This window comes from Xenopus tropicalis, chromosome 4 (genome assembly GCF_000004195.4).
Source record: "Xenopus tropicalis strain Nigerian chromosome 4, UCB_Xtro_10.0, whole genome shotgun sequence".
In the NCBI taxonomy this organism is placed as follows: Eukaryota; Metazoa; Chordata; class Amphibia; order Anura; family Pipidae; genus Xenopus; species Xenopus tropicalis.
Genome location: NC_030680.2, coordinates 47,426,855 through 47,444,434, shown reverse-complemented (window position 1 = coordinate 47,444,434; position 17,580 = coordinate 47,426,855). Strand labels below are relative to the sequence as shown.

The window sequence follows — 17,580 nt, the reverse complement described above, 5'->3', positions numbered from 1 at the left end:
GTCATGGTTTTGGGAAATAAAACAATAAAGAAACTGTTTGAGGACTTAATAGGTTCTTTCAGTTTGGCCATTACTTTGAGGATGATAAGCCGAAGAAAAATTTAAACCAATTCCCAAGGACTTACACAAGGCATGCCAAAAGCGGGAGACAAATTGGATACAATGGAAGAAGGAAAGCAATGGAGATGGAAAACCTCTTTAATGAAGGTACTTGCCAGGACAGCTGCAGATGGGAGCTTCTTTAGAGGAATGATGTGGGCCATCTTGGAAAATCCATCTACAACCACCAGGATTGTGGTAAACTCTGCTGACTTTGGTAAATCCACAATAAAGTCCATTGATATTTCTGCCCAGGGTTGACTTGGAACAGGCAGCGGATGAAAGAGACCACAGGGGAGACACAGAGGAATCTTCTGCTGGGCACAAACAGAACATGCAGCCACATAATGGGAAACATCTTGGACAAGACAAGGCCACCAAAAATATCTGGAAATAAGATCAAATGTCTTCTTAACCCCCAGATGGCCCGCAATCTAAGAGGCATGACCCCACCAGAGGATCTGAGAGACCTTAGTCTGAGGGACAAAAGTCTTACCAGACAGGCACTTTAGCATACTCTCAGTAGCCAGCAGGACTAAAGACACAGGAGCCACCACTCATTCAGTATAATAAGACAAGGAGGAACCGAGAGCATCTGCCTTGACATTCTTGGACCCAGGTCTGTAAGAGATAATGAAATTGAACCTAGAGAAGAATAATGTCCATCTAGCTTGTCGTGGGTTCAGTCTTTTAGCGGAAGAAAAATATTCCAGGTTCTTATGGTCAGTAAGAATTCTAAGAGGCTGTAAAGCATTTTCTATGAGATGACGGCATTCCTCCAAGGCCAACTTAATGGGCAATCACTCTCGATTGCCAATATAATAGTTTTTCTCGGCAGAAGTTAATTTTCGGGAGAAAAGGGCACAGGGGTGAAGAGGGCCTTGGAAATCAATTCGCTGGGATAAAATACCCCAGTATCAAAGGCGTCAATTTTCAAGGTAAATGGAAGAGAAGTATCAGGATGGATCAGGACTGGAGCAGAGGCAAAAGCTGACTTCAGAGATTTAAAGTCCTTTTGAGCCACAGGAGACCAAAGTGATTTAGAATTCTTACGAGCGAGAGCTGTGATGGGAGCCACAATCTGGGAAAAACCTTTCATAAATCTTTGTACAAGTTGGCAAAGCCAAGAAAACGTTGTATGGCCTTTAGGCCTGCAAGAGTAGGCCACTCAGTCACTGCAGAAACTTTGACAGGATCCATCTCAAAGCCGGAAGATGAGACGATATACCCAAGGAAGGAGATCTTAGACTTATGAAACTCACACTTCTCCAGCTTAAAGTAGTGATTATTCTCTCTGAGGCATTGTAACATGAACTTGACTTGAAGAATATGTTCTGACAATGAAGAGGAGAACACCAGAATGTCATCAAGGTATACCACAACACGATTGCAACATATCACGAAAGATGCCATTAATGAAGTCTTGGAAGACAGCAGTGGCGTTGCACAAACCAAAGGGTATGAATAAATACATGTAGTGGCCATCACAGATATTGAATGCAGTTTTCCACTCATCCCCCTGGCAGATGCGGATTAAGTTGTAAGCACCACAAAGGTCAAGCTTGGAAAAAACCTTGGCCTCTTTTAATCTGTAGAAAAGTTCTGGAATTAAGGGGAGAGGATAGCGGTTTTTGACTGTAATTTTATTAAGACCATGGTAGTCAATGCATGGTCTGAGACCATCCTTCTTCTGGACGAAAAAGAAGCCAGCACCCGCAGGAGAACTAGATTTCCTAATGAAGCCTCTGGAGAGATTCTCTTGGATGTATTCCTTCATGACTTGAGTCTCTGGAACTGATAGTGGATAGGTTCTATCCCTTGGAGGAATAGTGCCAAGGTCCAATTCAACAGGACAATCATAAGGCCTTATGCGGCAGGAGAGTCTCTGCATCCTTTTTCTCGAAGAAATCACAGACGCCGGCATAGTATTTAGGCAAAGGAGAGGTGTCTTGCGCAATTGATGAGACATGAAGTGGCACAACCAGAGCAGGCATGCACTTGATGACAGGAGGTACCCCAAGCAGTGAAGTCACCAGTGGTCCAATTGTTTTGTCTGAGCCACAGGAGACCAAGGATAAGTGGGGTAGCAGGACATTCGATGATTAGGAATGAAACCTCTTCAGAGTGTAACCACCCCACCCATAGTTGTAGCAGCACAGTGAAGGATGTTAACAACCCTGGAGACACAGGTCAACAGTTGACGTCTTGTGCTGAAGAGAGACATTGAGGGAAAGCCACACATTTTAACAAAGTATCAATGAAATTCCCTCTTGACCCAGAGTCCAGGAACGCTTGACAGGGGAAAGACTTGGAATAATAGGATAGGCTAGCAGGGACAAAAACTCTTGAAGCTTGAGTGTCTGGGAGTGAAACAATTCTGCCTAGGAGAGACTCCCCAGGCAGGAGCTTTACAGGGCAGGCCTTAAGTAGATGACCACTCTGACCACAAAAGAAACAAAGGCCTGCGGACTTTCTACGGATCCTTTTTTCTGGGGACAGACAAGTGGCTCCCAGTTGCATGGGCTCTTCAACTTGAAAAATTGGGGTAGAAGAGTATTCAAGCACCGAGGAAGCAGGTGACCTACGGATTTGTGATTTCTTGGACTGTCTCTCCTTAATTCTGGAGTCAATGCGGATAACAAAAGATACTAACTTCTAAAACTGTGTAGGAAAATCCCTTAAGGCCAGTTCATCCTTGATACATTCATTCAGACCTTGCCAGAAGGCTGCGACCAGGGCATCATTCCAGGAAACTTCAGCCGCCAAGGTACAGAAATCAATGGCATATTCTGCAGCAGACTTGCCCTGAGTTATCCTCAAAAGGCGGGTAGAGGCATTGATCTTTCAGCCAGGGGCATTGAAAATTTCACGGAAGGTGGAAATAAAAGCCGAAGCGTTGTGAACTAAGGGATCATCTCACTCCCAGAGTGGTGACGCCCAGGCCAGAGCCTTACCGTGGAGCAGTACAATAATGTATGCCACCCTAGCCTTCTCAGAAGGGAACTTAAGAGTTCGAATTGGATGGAGCACCTGTTCAGAAAACCGCAACAACCCTCAGGGTCCCCTGCATAGCGCATAGAAGCAGTAATTTTAGGCTTGTAGTGCTGTACCACAGCAGGAGGAGCAACCGGACCGAAACCTGAGGAGGTGGAGCAGAAGCTCCTTTCGCCCCTTAGAGGGAATCCAGGTGTATGGTGAAGAGTTGAAGGGACTGGGAGAGATGAGCTTCATGGTGGCCAAAGCTGTTACGGACTGTAGGGTAGAGGAGCTCGTAAACTGCCAGGAGTACCTTTTAGGTGTAGCAGGAGAGCCCTGCTGACCCCGGTGTTCACCGACGCTCTTTTGGGGCCCCAGACTTTTTGCGACAGAGCAGACAGTGATCCTACACACAGCCAATGTATTCCAGTAAATGTGGTACAAGAAGGGATCAGGCGGAGGCGTAGTCAAGTCAGGCAAAAGTCGGTGGCAGGCAGCAGGGATTCAGGAGTCAATAATCAGGCAAAAGTAAAAAACCAGCAAGGATCAGTAAACACAGAACCAACTTGGGAACTTGAAACAAGGAAAAACCAGAATTTGAATTAAAATTTGGCATCAAATGTGACGTTCCCTGATGTCACAACGCAGCGCCAAACAAACTAGCGCTAATGCACATGAATGCGCGTGCGCCTATGGCCAGTACGCGCCAGTGTGCACCACAGGCGGTCGTGCACAGGAGCGCACTTCAGCAGAGGAGACTGGGGACCAGCACGCATCAAGGTAGGAACGTGCGCCGGAATCCCGGTACTCCTTACAGCTTCTAGAGCTGTTTAGTCAGGTATGGCAATGCTTTCTGAAGAATAAATATAGTGTTTTAAGTGGCACTAATGTGGTGAATCTATTGGCAGTAAAAAGCCAAAATGACTTTCCTTCTCCTCAGGGGCAGGCCAAGCTGACCGCGTGCCCTAGGTTGGCCACCTTGCCCCTTGCCCGCACCGTGTAATGACAAACGGTGGGGGCAAGAGAATGGAGCGTGGCTAGGGGAAGGCAGGAGAGGTTTCTGCCTGGTGCCCCCCAATCATTGCTCCCTAGGCAGGAGCCTCTACTGCCTACCCCTAGTTCTGGCCCTGCTTTTCCTTTAAGAGGGGCTTGGATGATTTCTTGAACAAGCATATTGTGATACTAAAATCTACAATTAGTATTGATGTTGGTATCTGTGTGAGTATATATAGATGGACCACAGAGACCTTATCCGCACACCCTAACACTCCAAAAAATTATTTTGTCCGGTGCACACTGCTAGAGGGATCGGCACCCTCCAAATGTTGTTGCTACTGAGTATATATAGATGCCAGGGGCCCACCAGAAAACCTTAGACTGTGGTGCCAGTAGCTAAACAATTTTGTGCTGGGTTTACTTGTAAGGGTTGAACTTTATAAACTCTGGTCTTTTTTCAACCCTATGTAAGATTTTAGACTGGGGAGGGAGCAGTACGCACAGCCATTTTGCACACAAATGTCCTTAAAATCACAACGTAAGTTTAGGGTACAGTCTTTTGTACACTGTGTTTATAAAAACACAAACGCACACCATATCTGATTCTGAAACAAACACCATATTCAATTGCTATAAGAATACAACAGCAGGTCGCTAGCCAAATTTGGCAGAAAACTACTAACACCAGAAACCATACACATCACTCATACAACAAATCCAGTGATTCCCGGAAGCAACACCCAATATTCTAACTACTTTAAGCACCTGGTTCCCTACCGATTTTAAAACAACACCCAAAAAATGTCTTATGAAAATATGAACCTACTTTCAAACCTACCTATTGTTCATGTTGACTGTTTTTTTCTAAAAGTCCTGTTCCTCTACATAAATCCTACTAAAGATCCTGAACCTGAAAAAGGAGCACATCATAAACTGGGAGTGTTCAGCTTGCCGTTTCCATTAAGGAGCTCCACCTCCCTCCCTTGCTCCTCGCCTTGTCGCATTGTGAACTAGATAGCATGCAGGCTTGATCTTTCCGTTTCCTGCCTGCTTTAAAGAGCTCTCCCCGCTCTCTGCTCTTCACACAAACAAATAAATAAAGGCTCTCGCTCCCCATTACACACATACACAAATGAGCTGAAAGCAGAAAAGGGCATTCCAGGTCCGTGATTGGGCATATTTTTTCACGTTTGAAAAGGGAGGTGTTTAAATTAAAACCTGTAAGAGGGGAACGAACATGGCTGCTCTGTAGGTCTGTCATTAATGCTACCATAATTGTGAAGCAAAAAAACTTTGCAGGTTTGCTTAGGAATTTAATTCTAATACAAAGGAAAACACAACAGCAGGTGACAGCAGCTAATTTTTTAATTGCCTGTCAGTATAGCGTTAATACCAACCCATCGCTCAATTGGTTAACCAGCTCAAGAGGCTGGATTTACAACAGTAGGTTGCAACATTTTGATTTCTGCCCTTCCTCTCATATGTACACACCCAGGCCCGGCCCCATTATTGGCGGGTGGCTGAGGCGCGCTGCTCAGTATTGCTAAGCGTGTACTCGCCACGGGGGCGTGCACTGGATATTATAGGAGCTGTTCTCAGCAGCAGGTGCTGAGGAGAGAGAAAGGGAGGGTGAGTCTGGAGGAGGAGAAGGAGGGAGGGAGACTGGAAGAAAAAGAGAGAGCGAGACAGAGAGGAAAGCAGGGAGAGCTTCTCTAGCAGATATTGCTGGATACTGGAGCCCACACTCAGCGCAGCATCAGGTACGTCCAGACACATATTTGCTTTCTAATACTACTTTTATTTACGCCAAATGAAAAAAAAGGATCTGTACCGTGTCCAAAGCATTGTGTGGGATACATGTACACAGCTTTGGTGTAAGCAAGAAGTGTGCCCTGTCAACTCTAGGCACTAAGCGAGTAAAGAGAACCTTTTTTTTCTTTTTATATATTTTTCTTATTCTAATGCACGTGTGAATCTGTTACCTCTGTAGAGCCATTTACTGTGCTATATAATTAACGACGGGTTTACACCCAGTGTCGAATTACTAGACATATTGCTCTAGTGCACTCACCAAAGCCTCCGGAAAGCTAATATCCCTATATGGGTAGACAATGGCAATGCTTCAGGTTCCATGCTATGATCTACACATGAATCGGATTTGAGGAGAGACAGATGGTGAGGGAAGGATCTGCCTAGGAACATGGATATAGTAGTAATCATTGCCCCATCATTTGCACTGAAGATCATTGTCAGTGTTTTGTATTATTTGATAAGGAACAAAGTGCTTTCATGATGAATTAAAGATTCAGTAAAGTATATGAGATGTAAATCCCCCAAAACGTTTATAATGTATCAAAAACATGACTTGTCATTTTAATATGATATTAATCTTTGTACTTGTAGAAATATACCCACATCTGGGTTCCTCACATTCTGATTTTATGATGACATGCATGCTTGAATATATATATATATATATATATATATATATATATACATATATGCTACTTCATCCATAAATCAAACCTGTTGTCCTGTAAATGTGTTTGTATTGTACAGACTCACTCCCTACTGCTGGGATTTCTGAGGTGGAACTCTTGCTCCAAAGTATGGGAGTGGCTGCTACCATGCCATTCCATACCATGTATAAGGAGTTATATATATATATATATGCTACTTCATCCATAAATCAAACCTGTTGTCCTGTAAATGTGTTTGTATTGTACAGACTCACTCCCTACTGCTGGGATTTCTGAGGTGGAACTCTTGCTCCAAAGTATGGGAGTGGCTGCTACCATGCCATTCCATACCATTTATAAGGAGTTATTTGTCAACCATAGTACAAGATTTCTTTGTTGATTCTTGGTGGACTTAAATAAAATATTCACGGTGTCGGGTTTCAGTTCCTCTTTGAATAATCTTGTAATAGTGAAAGCATTACGATGATTTAATCAAGACAGATTTTCTAGAAAAATACAGTTCACTAGTTTCAGGCTTTTATCTCAAGGCTAAAGTTCAGCAGTCCTTTAGAAAGAAAAGATTCAGTTACATTAAGTAAGGAATTATAATTGCCTGCTTATATTCTATATCCCTTTTGACTGAATAAAGATGAATAGATGTGCAGAATTTTCACACTTAATTTATTAATGTCTGGACATTTTTGGAATCTCTAAAGAACTATACAGCAATGTACTGTACAAGGTACAAAACATTCAGTATGATTTTTTTTTTTATTAAAATATCCCTAGTTACACTGTTGCTGTAGTTTGGGTGTTGAAAATTGAAGTTTCCTAGTGTGAGATGGCTAGCCTAAAGTTAAAGGGTTAGAAAATATTGAGTTAGAAGATCCTTCAGCAAATTTAATGGGAGAAATAATTCTGATCTGTAATTGCACATTCTATAAAATAGAATGTGCAATGTCCCCACAAAGCATATAGATGCGAAGACTCAACAAACAAGTTACAGGATTCTGCAGTCCATTGAGTAATTAACAGGGTTATTACAAATTCAAATCCATAATTTCACCACCATATTGGCCTTTCTTGAACTACAGATTATTGCAAGACTACTTTTAGATCTGGTTAATAGCTCCTCGTCACATTAGCCAGTCAGGCTGCAAGGAATCATTTCCAGCTTTTTTGAGCAGTTCATTTTAAAACCAGGCTGCTGTTTCTATTATTTAATGTGACCTCCTCCAACTTTATGTTAAGGGTTATGTATATGCTTATGGCTGATATAAATCAGCCATGTCTGCACCTTGTGCTGTTGGAAATAATCCTGCCACATCCTTGTCAGCAGGATGAGAGTAGGCTGGCTTCATATAGCTGCTTGATGTGGAACACTTCTCCTGTGGGCATGATGGTTTAACCCATTACTTGGTATTTGTTCTTTAAGCCCTTTCTGTGCCAGAGGAGGGTCTCCACCAAGGAATTTATGTCCTCTTGATGTAAACCCAAACCTGAACAGACTTCTATCAAGTCTACTTTATGAAAAAGATATCAGTGAAGATAAAAACCTATAAAAAATATTTAAAAATATGCAAACTTTTTTTTTATCTTATATTTAAAGAATTTTGCATTTTTTATGAAGTTTCACTGTTTTTAGTGGGACATTTCAAAGTATACATTCATAGAATGAAGAAAACATATTACATGTAAATGATACAAAATTAAAAATTTATTTTTTTTTCCTGTTTTTAGTGGTTTCTGAGATAATAGCACTTTCAGACAATTTTAAACTGCTAATGCCAAGCTTTCAACTCAACAGCTCTTTCTGAGAGTGTCAGTGATACTGTGTTGCACATGTCTATGCATTTTATGTTTACCCTGTTAACCCTAAGGTTGCAGACTCCAGGGAGTCAGGACTCATGGAAAGACAAAAGCCTGACATTAATAGTATAAAATTACTATAATGAATACATTGGGTAATTTACATAATATGTATCAATAAAGTATCCCAAACTCACTACAAAATTTTTACTTAAAAATTGTGTTTTTATTCAATTATCCATATTAAAAAGCAAATAAACCCCACAGAGTTCCACTGTACGCATTTCATACGCAGTTACGAGATATGGATATTTTAAAGAATTTATATTTCTGCATTGTTCATATTGGGCTTAGCTTTATAATATTGAAGAGGGTCCTCTAAAATTATATTTAATGTGATACTGACACATTTTTGGTTTCTTAAAGGAATGTTTCAGAATCACTTTTAAAATCTTCCTGGTACTAATGTGTTAATTCTTACACTTTGATTACCCTTGACCCCCCCATTTACTTTCCTGATTCAGCCCAAGGCAGCTGTAGCATCAACAGTGTGCACAGCATAAGGGAGTACAGGGGGTACAGCAGTCAGGGCCACCCTTATGGTGGAGGGAACCCAAAGAAACACAAAAGTGTGATTTGTGGGTTGAAAGGGGGGCTTGGCTGGGTCATGGACAAAGTTTTGGTATAATGGAGCATGACGGATGGATCAGGGGAATGGTATTGCATGCACCGTCCTTTTCTTTTTAAATTGGAAAAATAAAATTACTTGTTGGCAGGGCCCTCCTCCTAGGGGGCCCTGTGATTTCTGATGGAGGACCTGCTTGGGTATGAGGGTTGGGGCTAAGACCTCTTAAATCTTAGCTCTATCCGCAAAGTCCAACATCTGTCCAAGCAGCAACTTTGAAAGAGTAGTTGTTGCTTGACACAGTTAAGCAACAATGGGGTTGCAGGAAGGCAGGTTGTTTCTTTTAGCACATTAGATTTGTGCAAGAAAAGCAAATATGTAATGCTTCCATATTACTATAAATAAATGTTTGTTTGTGCTTTGAGAAGTTAACTTTTATTTTTACCCTATTTTTTGCTGCCCATTTTGGTAACGAAGCCATTACATGCATATGGTAACTGATTTTGCATCCATAGAGTTTTTCAAACTCCAGGCTGAATATGAGGCAAGAGTGGCAGAGAAAGCTTTTAAAACTTTGTTGGCTGAACACTTATTACTTCTTTTTTTTAGGTTGTAATTTTCTTTATGTGCTGCTCCGTGTATGCTGGCACTACCTAATTAAATGTAAATGTTAATAAAAAGGAACAGTAGCACCAAACTACTATAAATCAGTATATTAGTATAGTTGGGGAGGGGCCAACAACAGCCAATCAAAATTCACCCATTGGCTTTTATGTGGAAATTGGAACTGCTGCCAAACTTACAGCTTTGAGGCTACACTCCCCAAACTTGAATCACATAGTCATGGGGTCAGCCTGAATGAAAATATGATGATTGTTGGATGCCCAAAAGTGGGCAGAGCTGTGAACGGCCAATCAGATTTTACCTATTGACTTACAATGGGGAAATTCAGTCTGCTGCCATTCTCACAGTATTAACACCAGGGTCCCCAAACTTTTCACAGTTGGTCAATAGGGGACTGCAGTTTTTGTTTTGAAAAGTGGGTGGATCCACCAACAGCCAATCAGATTTTACATATTGAATTTTATTGGTTTGATGCCAGGGTTCCCAAACTTCGCACAGTCAGTCACTGGGTGACTACATACTCAAGGCTGCCAAAAGCCAATCACATTTCTTTCATTGTTTTCAGTGGGGAAATTTTAACCGCTGCCATTCTCACATGTTTAATGTCAGGGTCCCCAAACTTTGCACAGTTTGACACTGGGGGACTATGTTCCAAGTTTAGAAAAGTGGGCAGGGCCAACCACAGCCAATCAGATCACCTATAGACTTCATAATACTAAGGTCCCCAAACTTTGCAGAGCTAGTCACCAGGTAACTGCAGTTCAGAGTTAGAAAAAGTGGGTTGAGCCACCAACATCCAATCAGATTTTAACTATTGATTTTCAATGGGGAAATTCAACCTGCTGCCATTCTCATAGTATTAACACCAGGGTCACTAGGGGACTGAATTTTCATTTTTTTAAATGTGGGTGGAGCCACCAACAGTCAATCAGACTTCACCTATTGACTTTTTTTGGTTTAAATTTAAAATGCTGCCTTTCTCACATTATTTATGTCAGAATTCCCAAACTTTGCACAGTCAGTCACTGGCACAGGGTTAGAAAAAGTGGGTAGAGCCACCAACAGCCAATCCATTTCCACCCATTAAATTTAATTGGTTTACATTTAAACTGATGCCATTATTTAAATATTAATTCCAGGGTTGTTAAATGTTCCAAAGTTAGTATTTCCTGTTCAAAGTTAGAAAAAGTGGGTGGAGCCACCAACAGCCAATCACATTTCACCTATTTACTTTCAATGGTGAAATGTGGTCACTGGGTAACTGCAGTTCCAGGTTAGAAAAAGTGGGCGGAGCCACCAACCGCCAATCAGATGTCACTCGTTGACTTTCAATGGGGAAATTTGAATTGCTGCCATTCAGACACTATTAAAACCAGGGTCCCCAAACTTTGCACAGTGGTTTTTACTATATGACTGTGGTCCAAGGTCAGAAAAAGTGGGCTGAGCCAACAGCAGATCAGAGACTTCACGTTTTTCAAACCAACATGAAGTTTGTTCTCAAACTTCCCTTATTATTTATTCTGTAATAATAAAACAGTACCTTGTTTTAGATCCTTACTAAGCTGCATGAATGTAAGAAACGGGAAGACTCTAACCATTTTTGGGCATCCAAATTAGGGAAAGTTCCTTTTACTAGAACACTCCAGTTCCTGAGTATTCTGGATAATAGATCCTATCTTACTATAGTTTATATGTATAGATGTTACTTTGTTGCCATGGGGAAGCATTCAAGTTTAAATAGAGATAAATGACACAGGTAACACAGCAGATAGTAGACACAGTAGGGTTGATTCACTAAAGTGCGATAACGCTTATCGCATGGTTTTTTGCGTTAAAATAGATGCAAAAAAACGTATGATTCGCCAAAGTATTATCGCATGCGTTAAGTCGCATATCACTTGCGTTAATTAGCGTGCAATCACATGCGTTCATTTTACCGCATTGCGTTAATTAGCGCACAGAAATAATACTAACGCATGATTCACACACACTTAGACGCGGTAAATATTGCATTAGTCTATGCAAAAATTAACACCTACTTGGAGCAGGCGGTAATTATAGAAAAGTACAGTTCATGAGCTTTTGGCAACACAATATGGACTTTGCAGTGTGATTTATTCAAGAATGTGTTGGCCCTAGAGTGATGCAGCCTCCAGTTTGCAGGGAAATGGTCATTTTTTAAAAAAAAGTAGTTTTCCGAACGTAATGGTGTGTATGGCTAATATGGCATGCGCACGGAAAATAGCTCACGTGCGTTAATTAGCGTGCACGACAAGTATCACGCTGAGTTAATTAGCGCGCGTTGTGGCAAATACCGCACGAAAATAGTCTTCGCGACTTAAATAATGCAAACAGCATCGCCTCTAAATTACCGCAAATATCCTTTTAGTGAAACATGCGTTAAGACGCAATAAAATTTTTAACACATGCTATAAATAGCGCTCGGTTTAACACACCTTAGTGAATCAGCCCTATTGTATTTTTTTATTCTAAAAACTTTTATTTTCTGGTGTTACTGTTCCTTTTTCTGTGGAGATGCACAGAATCCACCACTAAAGATTTGGATAACTCCAAAGCAAATCTTTATAATCATTTGTGCATGCAAATGAACCAAATCCCCTCTCCCACCCAACATATTGCAGTTTATGAAAAAAATTGTCACCTTCATTTGTCGAGTGGACAAAAATCACATGATTCGTGTGGGGTTCAGCCAGGCCAAATGCAGCAAAAAAGGCAGGGATTCCACCCAACCAAACTGAATCCCAGATATGTTGCATATTTAGATTTAAATAGACATTTTTTAGATATGTGATTACTCATCAAGCCTGTGTAGTTGTGTGACATTTTGCATTTTGTTTGGTGCCTGGTGGCCTCAAATAAAATATATCTCCAGTCACTGGAGAGCTGCAAAGTTAGTGCAAATGCACTGCAAAGTTTTAGCAAGGATATAATTTCAAGTACAGGTCTATACCCATAAAGTGTTCTGTTCTTGACAGAACAATTAGAGCAGGTGTGAGGCAGATGATCTACAATTTGAGGAAGGCATGAATATTTATTTTAAAAATTGCAGTGTTTAGCAATTAAATCTCTGGTATATGTGACTTAATTAAAAGTGACAAATATATTTTTAGTGACAAGCAATTAAAAGCCAGTGAACACCTGCTTTCCATTTCTTCAATCCAAAAATGGTTTCAATGTTTTGGTCTACTATTTATTATCTATTCATTTATCTGTCAGGGGTGATTCTAGGCCCTAAGCATTAATGATGCCCCCCCTTTTTTAAAGGGATGACATCGGGAGTGGGCTGAGGGGGACTTGCATCACTAGTGCAGAGAGTGGAATTGCGCACTCTTTATTAGAAGAACAGAATTTCAAGTTTAATTAACAGAATTTAAACTCTGTTACCATTAGCAGCTTTTTGCCTCCCCTGGAAGCATGCGGGTTGCTGCCACCTGAGGAAAGATTCTAGCATACAGATCAGACTTAAAGAGCTGGTAATGTTAAAAACTGACATTTTTTTTCTTTTACAATAATGGTTTGTATCTGTAACATAACAAAACAGTAAGTAACATAGTAAATTAGGTTGAAAAAACATACATCCATCAAGTTCAACCTTAATGCCTATATATAACCTGCCTAACTTCTAGTTAATTCAGAGGAAGGCAAAAAATCTCATCTGAATCCTTCCTGACTCCAAGATGGCAATTGGACCAGTCCCTGGATCAACTTGTACTCAGAGCTATCTCGCATAACCCTGTATTCTCTCACTTGCTAAAAAGCCATCCAACCCCTTCTTGAAGCTATCTAATGTATCAGCCAGTATGACTGGTTCAGGGAGGGAATTCCACAACTTCACAGATCTCACAGTAAAAAATCCTTTCAGAATATTTAAACATAACCTCCATTCTTCTAAACTGAGTGGGTACCCTTGTGTCAGTTGGAAGGACCTACTGGTAAATAAAGCATTAAAAAAGGAGGTTATTATATGATCCGCTTATATATTTATACATAGTTATCAAATCACCTCTTAAGCGCCTCTTCTCCAGTGTAAACAAACCTAAGTTGGCCAGTCTTTCTTTATAACTTGAGACTTTCCATACCCTTTACCATCTTAGTTGCCCTTCTCTGGACCCTCTCTAATTCAATAATGTCCCGTTTGAGCACTGGAGACCAAAACTGAACAACATATTCTAGATGGGGCATTACTAGTACTCTGCAAAGGGGAAGAATAACACTCACCTCCCGTAAATCTACAGTATGCCCCTTTTTATACAACTCAAAACCTTGTTTGCCCTAGCAGCTTCTGCCTGGCATTGCTTGCTACAGCCAAGTTTATTATCTACAAGGACTCCAAAGTACTTCTCCATTATGGATTTGCCTAGTGCAGTCCCAAGGGTATAAGTGGCTTGCATATATTTACATCCCAGGTGCATTTATCCAAATTAAATCTCATCTGCCATTTAGCTGCCCAGATTGCCAAGATCCTGCTGCAAGGATGCCACATTCTGGATAGAATTGACTGGGCTGCAGTCATCTGAAAACACTGATACATTACTTATAATACCCTCCCCTAAGTCATTTATGAACAAGTTAAACAAATGTGTCCCCAGTACAGAACCCAGAGGGACCCCACTTAGAAACTTACTCCAAGAAGAGAATGTACTTTAACAACCTCCCTCTGTACCCGATCCTGTAGCCAGTTTCCTATCCTATGTGCTAACAACTTCACTTAGACCAACAGGCCTTAGTTTAGAAAGCAGCCTTGTGGGGCACTGTAACAGAGCAGTATTAATGAGGAGCGGGTGGGGGTGACATTTAAGTATCCCACCTCTTGCTCCATACCCATCCCCTAACTTGCACAACTTAATTTTGTCACTTACTGCTCTTGCAATCCTGTCTGGGGTCTAAGTAAATGACCCCTGTAGTGTCTCTAAATCACATACTATATTTTACCACTGAAGGTAACAGCACATTATATTTAAATGCACTTTTATTTTTTGGTATGAATGTTTACTGGTGTTACCTTTATCTTAAAGGGGAAGGAAAGGCAAAGTCACTTGGGGGTGCCAAAATGTTAAGCACCCCCAAGTGACTTTAACCGCTTACCTTGTACCCCGGGCTGGTGCCCCTGTTAGGAGAAAATAGCACCAGCCCGGGGCACCTGGAGCGCAGCACTTCCTCCTTCCGCTTTCCACTTCCTAAACTGCCGGTGGCCGGGCATGCACAGTAGAGCGAAAAAGCCGACTTAAATGTTTAAGTTCGGCTTTTCACTCTACTGCGCATGCGCGCGCAGCTGGTGCTGTTTTCTCCTGACAGCGGCACCAGCCCGGGGTAAAAGGTAGGCGGTTAAAGTCACTTGGGGGTGCCTAACATTTTGGCACCCCCAAGTGACTTTACCTTTCTTTTTCCTTTAAGAACCTGCCACATAATATAAAGTATGCTCCATCTGCATACTTTCACCTCACTTTGCACTGTTAGGCAACAACAGGCTATTACAGAGCTGCTTTATTGATATTATTATCAAAGTAATTATTAGTGGTCTTATGGAAATGTAAGCCTAGTTGTGTTCACAGGTCTGTAGCAGGATTAGCATTAAAGGAGAAGGAAAGGCTAGTAAAGAGTTAATCTCAAGCTGCAGGCATACCTTCAGTTGTCTCAATAGTGCCCTTAAGTCTCCCCATATTTCACCTGTTCAGCAGATCTGAAGCCAAACACAGAGAAAAAACGCTGAGCTGGGTAAAGAGGATTCCCATAATGCATCGCTCCTGCCTTGAATGTGTGACCGGGACACTGAAGGCGGCGCATGCACATTGCTGGGTTTTAGTGAGAGAAGCCGGCGTGCTCCCCTCTGTGACACACAGACACAGTGAAGCAGGCAAGGAGCAGACAAGCGGGGAGAGTGGCGGGGAGGGGGTGTTGCGGGTGGGTAGATCACCACGGGGGGGGTGCGAGCGGGGGGGGCGGGCGGAGGTGTTTGATCATGGGGGGATGCGAACGGGGGAATCCAGGAATCCATGATGGTGGTCGTGACAGCCTGCAAATACACCTAAGTTACAAGCAAATTTTTGGGAGATGTGAGCATTATTTTAAAAAACAAATTTGGCGATTTACTTTGGGCAAGGGAGCTCTACACTATATTAAGGGCTACAGTAGTAGCCTTTCCTTGCTCTTTAAGGGCCGTGTCAAAGGGCTTCATCGCCTGTCAGGAAATCTTCATTCCTGCAGATGATGAAGTGCCAAACAATACCTGCCCTTTACATTAGTTGGTATAACTGCATGTAAAACACTTTTTATATTTCAATCCTTGGTAATCGCCAGAAACTGTTAAAGGATGTTTTATTAAGGGATTACCTGGGATCGCTGCATATAATGTGTTTTACATGTGGTGATTCTGAAGAAGCAGACATTGTCATTTGCTTCTTAAATTGTGGGAGAGATTTCCCGCTAGCCACTGCAGCAGTATTTTTTTTTTTTTTTTGTAATATTTGTACTTGTTTATTTTTTTTTTGTCTATCTAAAGTTAGGAGGAACACGGGTCAATAAAACTTGAAACTTGAAACTCCCCGTGTGAAGCGCCCTAAGGGGATAAGCAAAATGTTTTATGAAAATAAGCCTCTGAGGATGACAATTTGTATCTAAATTGAGACACTAATAAGCAGAGTGTCAGTTGCTGACTTAAAGTATACATTGAAAGCAAAGTGTAATTTGAGTGTAGGAAGTGTAGGAAGGACAAACTTATGGCTTTTTCACAGACTGTCCAGATCAAAACTGTCTGCCCAGATTCCAAAAGTCCAAAATTTGGAAAGGACATTGTACTGATTGATATGGCAGTCAGCCAATCACAGCCATAGAAACGATCAGCGCACCAGAGGCCACCCCTTTAGATTGGATGAACGGAACTTTAATTTGAAGCAGCGTAAATGGTTTTTCACAGTGAGGTCAGTGTGGTTGTGGAATGCCCTTCCTAGTGATGTTGTAATGACAGATTTCTGTTAATGCCTTTAAGAGTGGCCTGGATGAGTTCTTGAACAAGCATAGTATCCAAGGCTATTGTGGTACTAAAATCTACAGTTAGTATTGATGTTGGTATATATAGTTTATGTATGTGAGTGTATAGATAAGTCAGTATTGGTGTGTGCTGGGTTTACTTGGAAGGGTTAAACTTGATGGACTCTTTTCAACCCTATGTAACAGGCTGCAACATCTGCACTATCCCCTGACATTACAAGTCTGCCCTCCAAACGTCATCATTTCACCCTTTACGTCCTTGACCCACCCCCTGTCCAGCCTTTAACACACAGGACAAACTACTGAAACTGTGATTTTGGCTACCAATCTTGCTAAGCATTGATTGTTTTTTGGAGGATTTTAGTGATTTCATTGTCTGCATTGTTCTTGCTTTTTGCCTGTGAAAATTTTGTGTGCAGTATTTTTTTTTTGGCCCTTTACACACCATAAAAAATGTATAAAAATGTTATATAAAAAAATGTGTTTGCAAATATTTATCCATTTTTGATTTGGCAAAATGTGTACTTTCCAAAAAATAAATGTTTTTTGGGGGGGTCTTCTCACTGTTACATGTTTCAAAGGATGTACACAAAGGAAAAGTAAGCTTTATCACAGGTCTATGTAGGCCTATGTAAATACAGCCATTAGCACATTAGTAATTAGTTTCTATCAAAAGAAACACAGGATTTCTTGTTTCCTTTTTTGTAAACATGTTCTTAGGGTATCTGACTTCCTCTCTCAGAAAAATCCTTCATTCTTAAGGCCAGAGTAAGGCAGTTCTCTCCTCTCTCCCCTCTCCTGCTCCCTCCTCCCATAAGAATTCATAAAACTCACTCCCTCCCCCCTTGTGTGATCTGAGTTATAAAGGCTAGACTGCAAACAGGAAGCTATGAACACCAAGCTGAAATGGCAGCTGTAATCAGAGAAAGATTCTGGGGCTTGTTTGCTCAGGTAAGATAAAGTTTTCTGCAAAATAAATATAGG

The 17,580-nt window shown here is 41.3% G+C and overlaps 1 protein-coding gene across 3 annotated transcripts in view; it reads left to right on the top strand.

Moving 5' to 3' along the window:
- The first annotated feature begins 5,290 nt into the window (after window positions 1–5,290).
- smpd3 (sphingomyelin phosphodiesterase 3) overlaps window positions 5,291–17,580 on the top strand; it is a 147,627-nt gene continuing 135,337 nt past the window's right edge. For all 3 annotated transcript variants that reach the window (XM_002939876.5, XM_004913485.4, XM_004913486.4), the window contains exon 1: window positions 5,291–5,831. The gene's annotated coding sequence lies outside the window, so the exon portion shown is untranslated. The remainder of the gene's footprint in view (window positions 5,832–17,580) is intronic.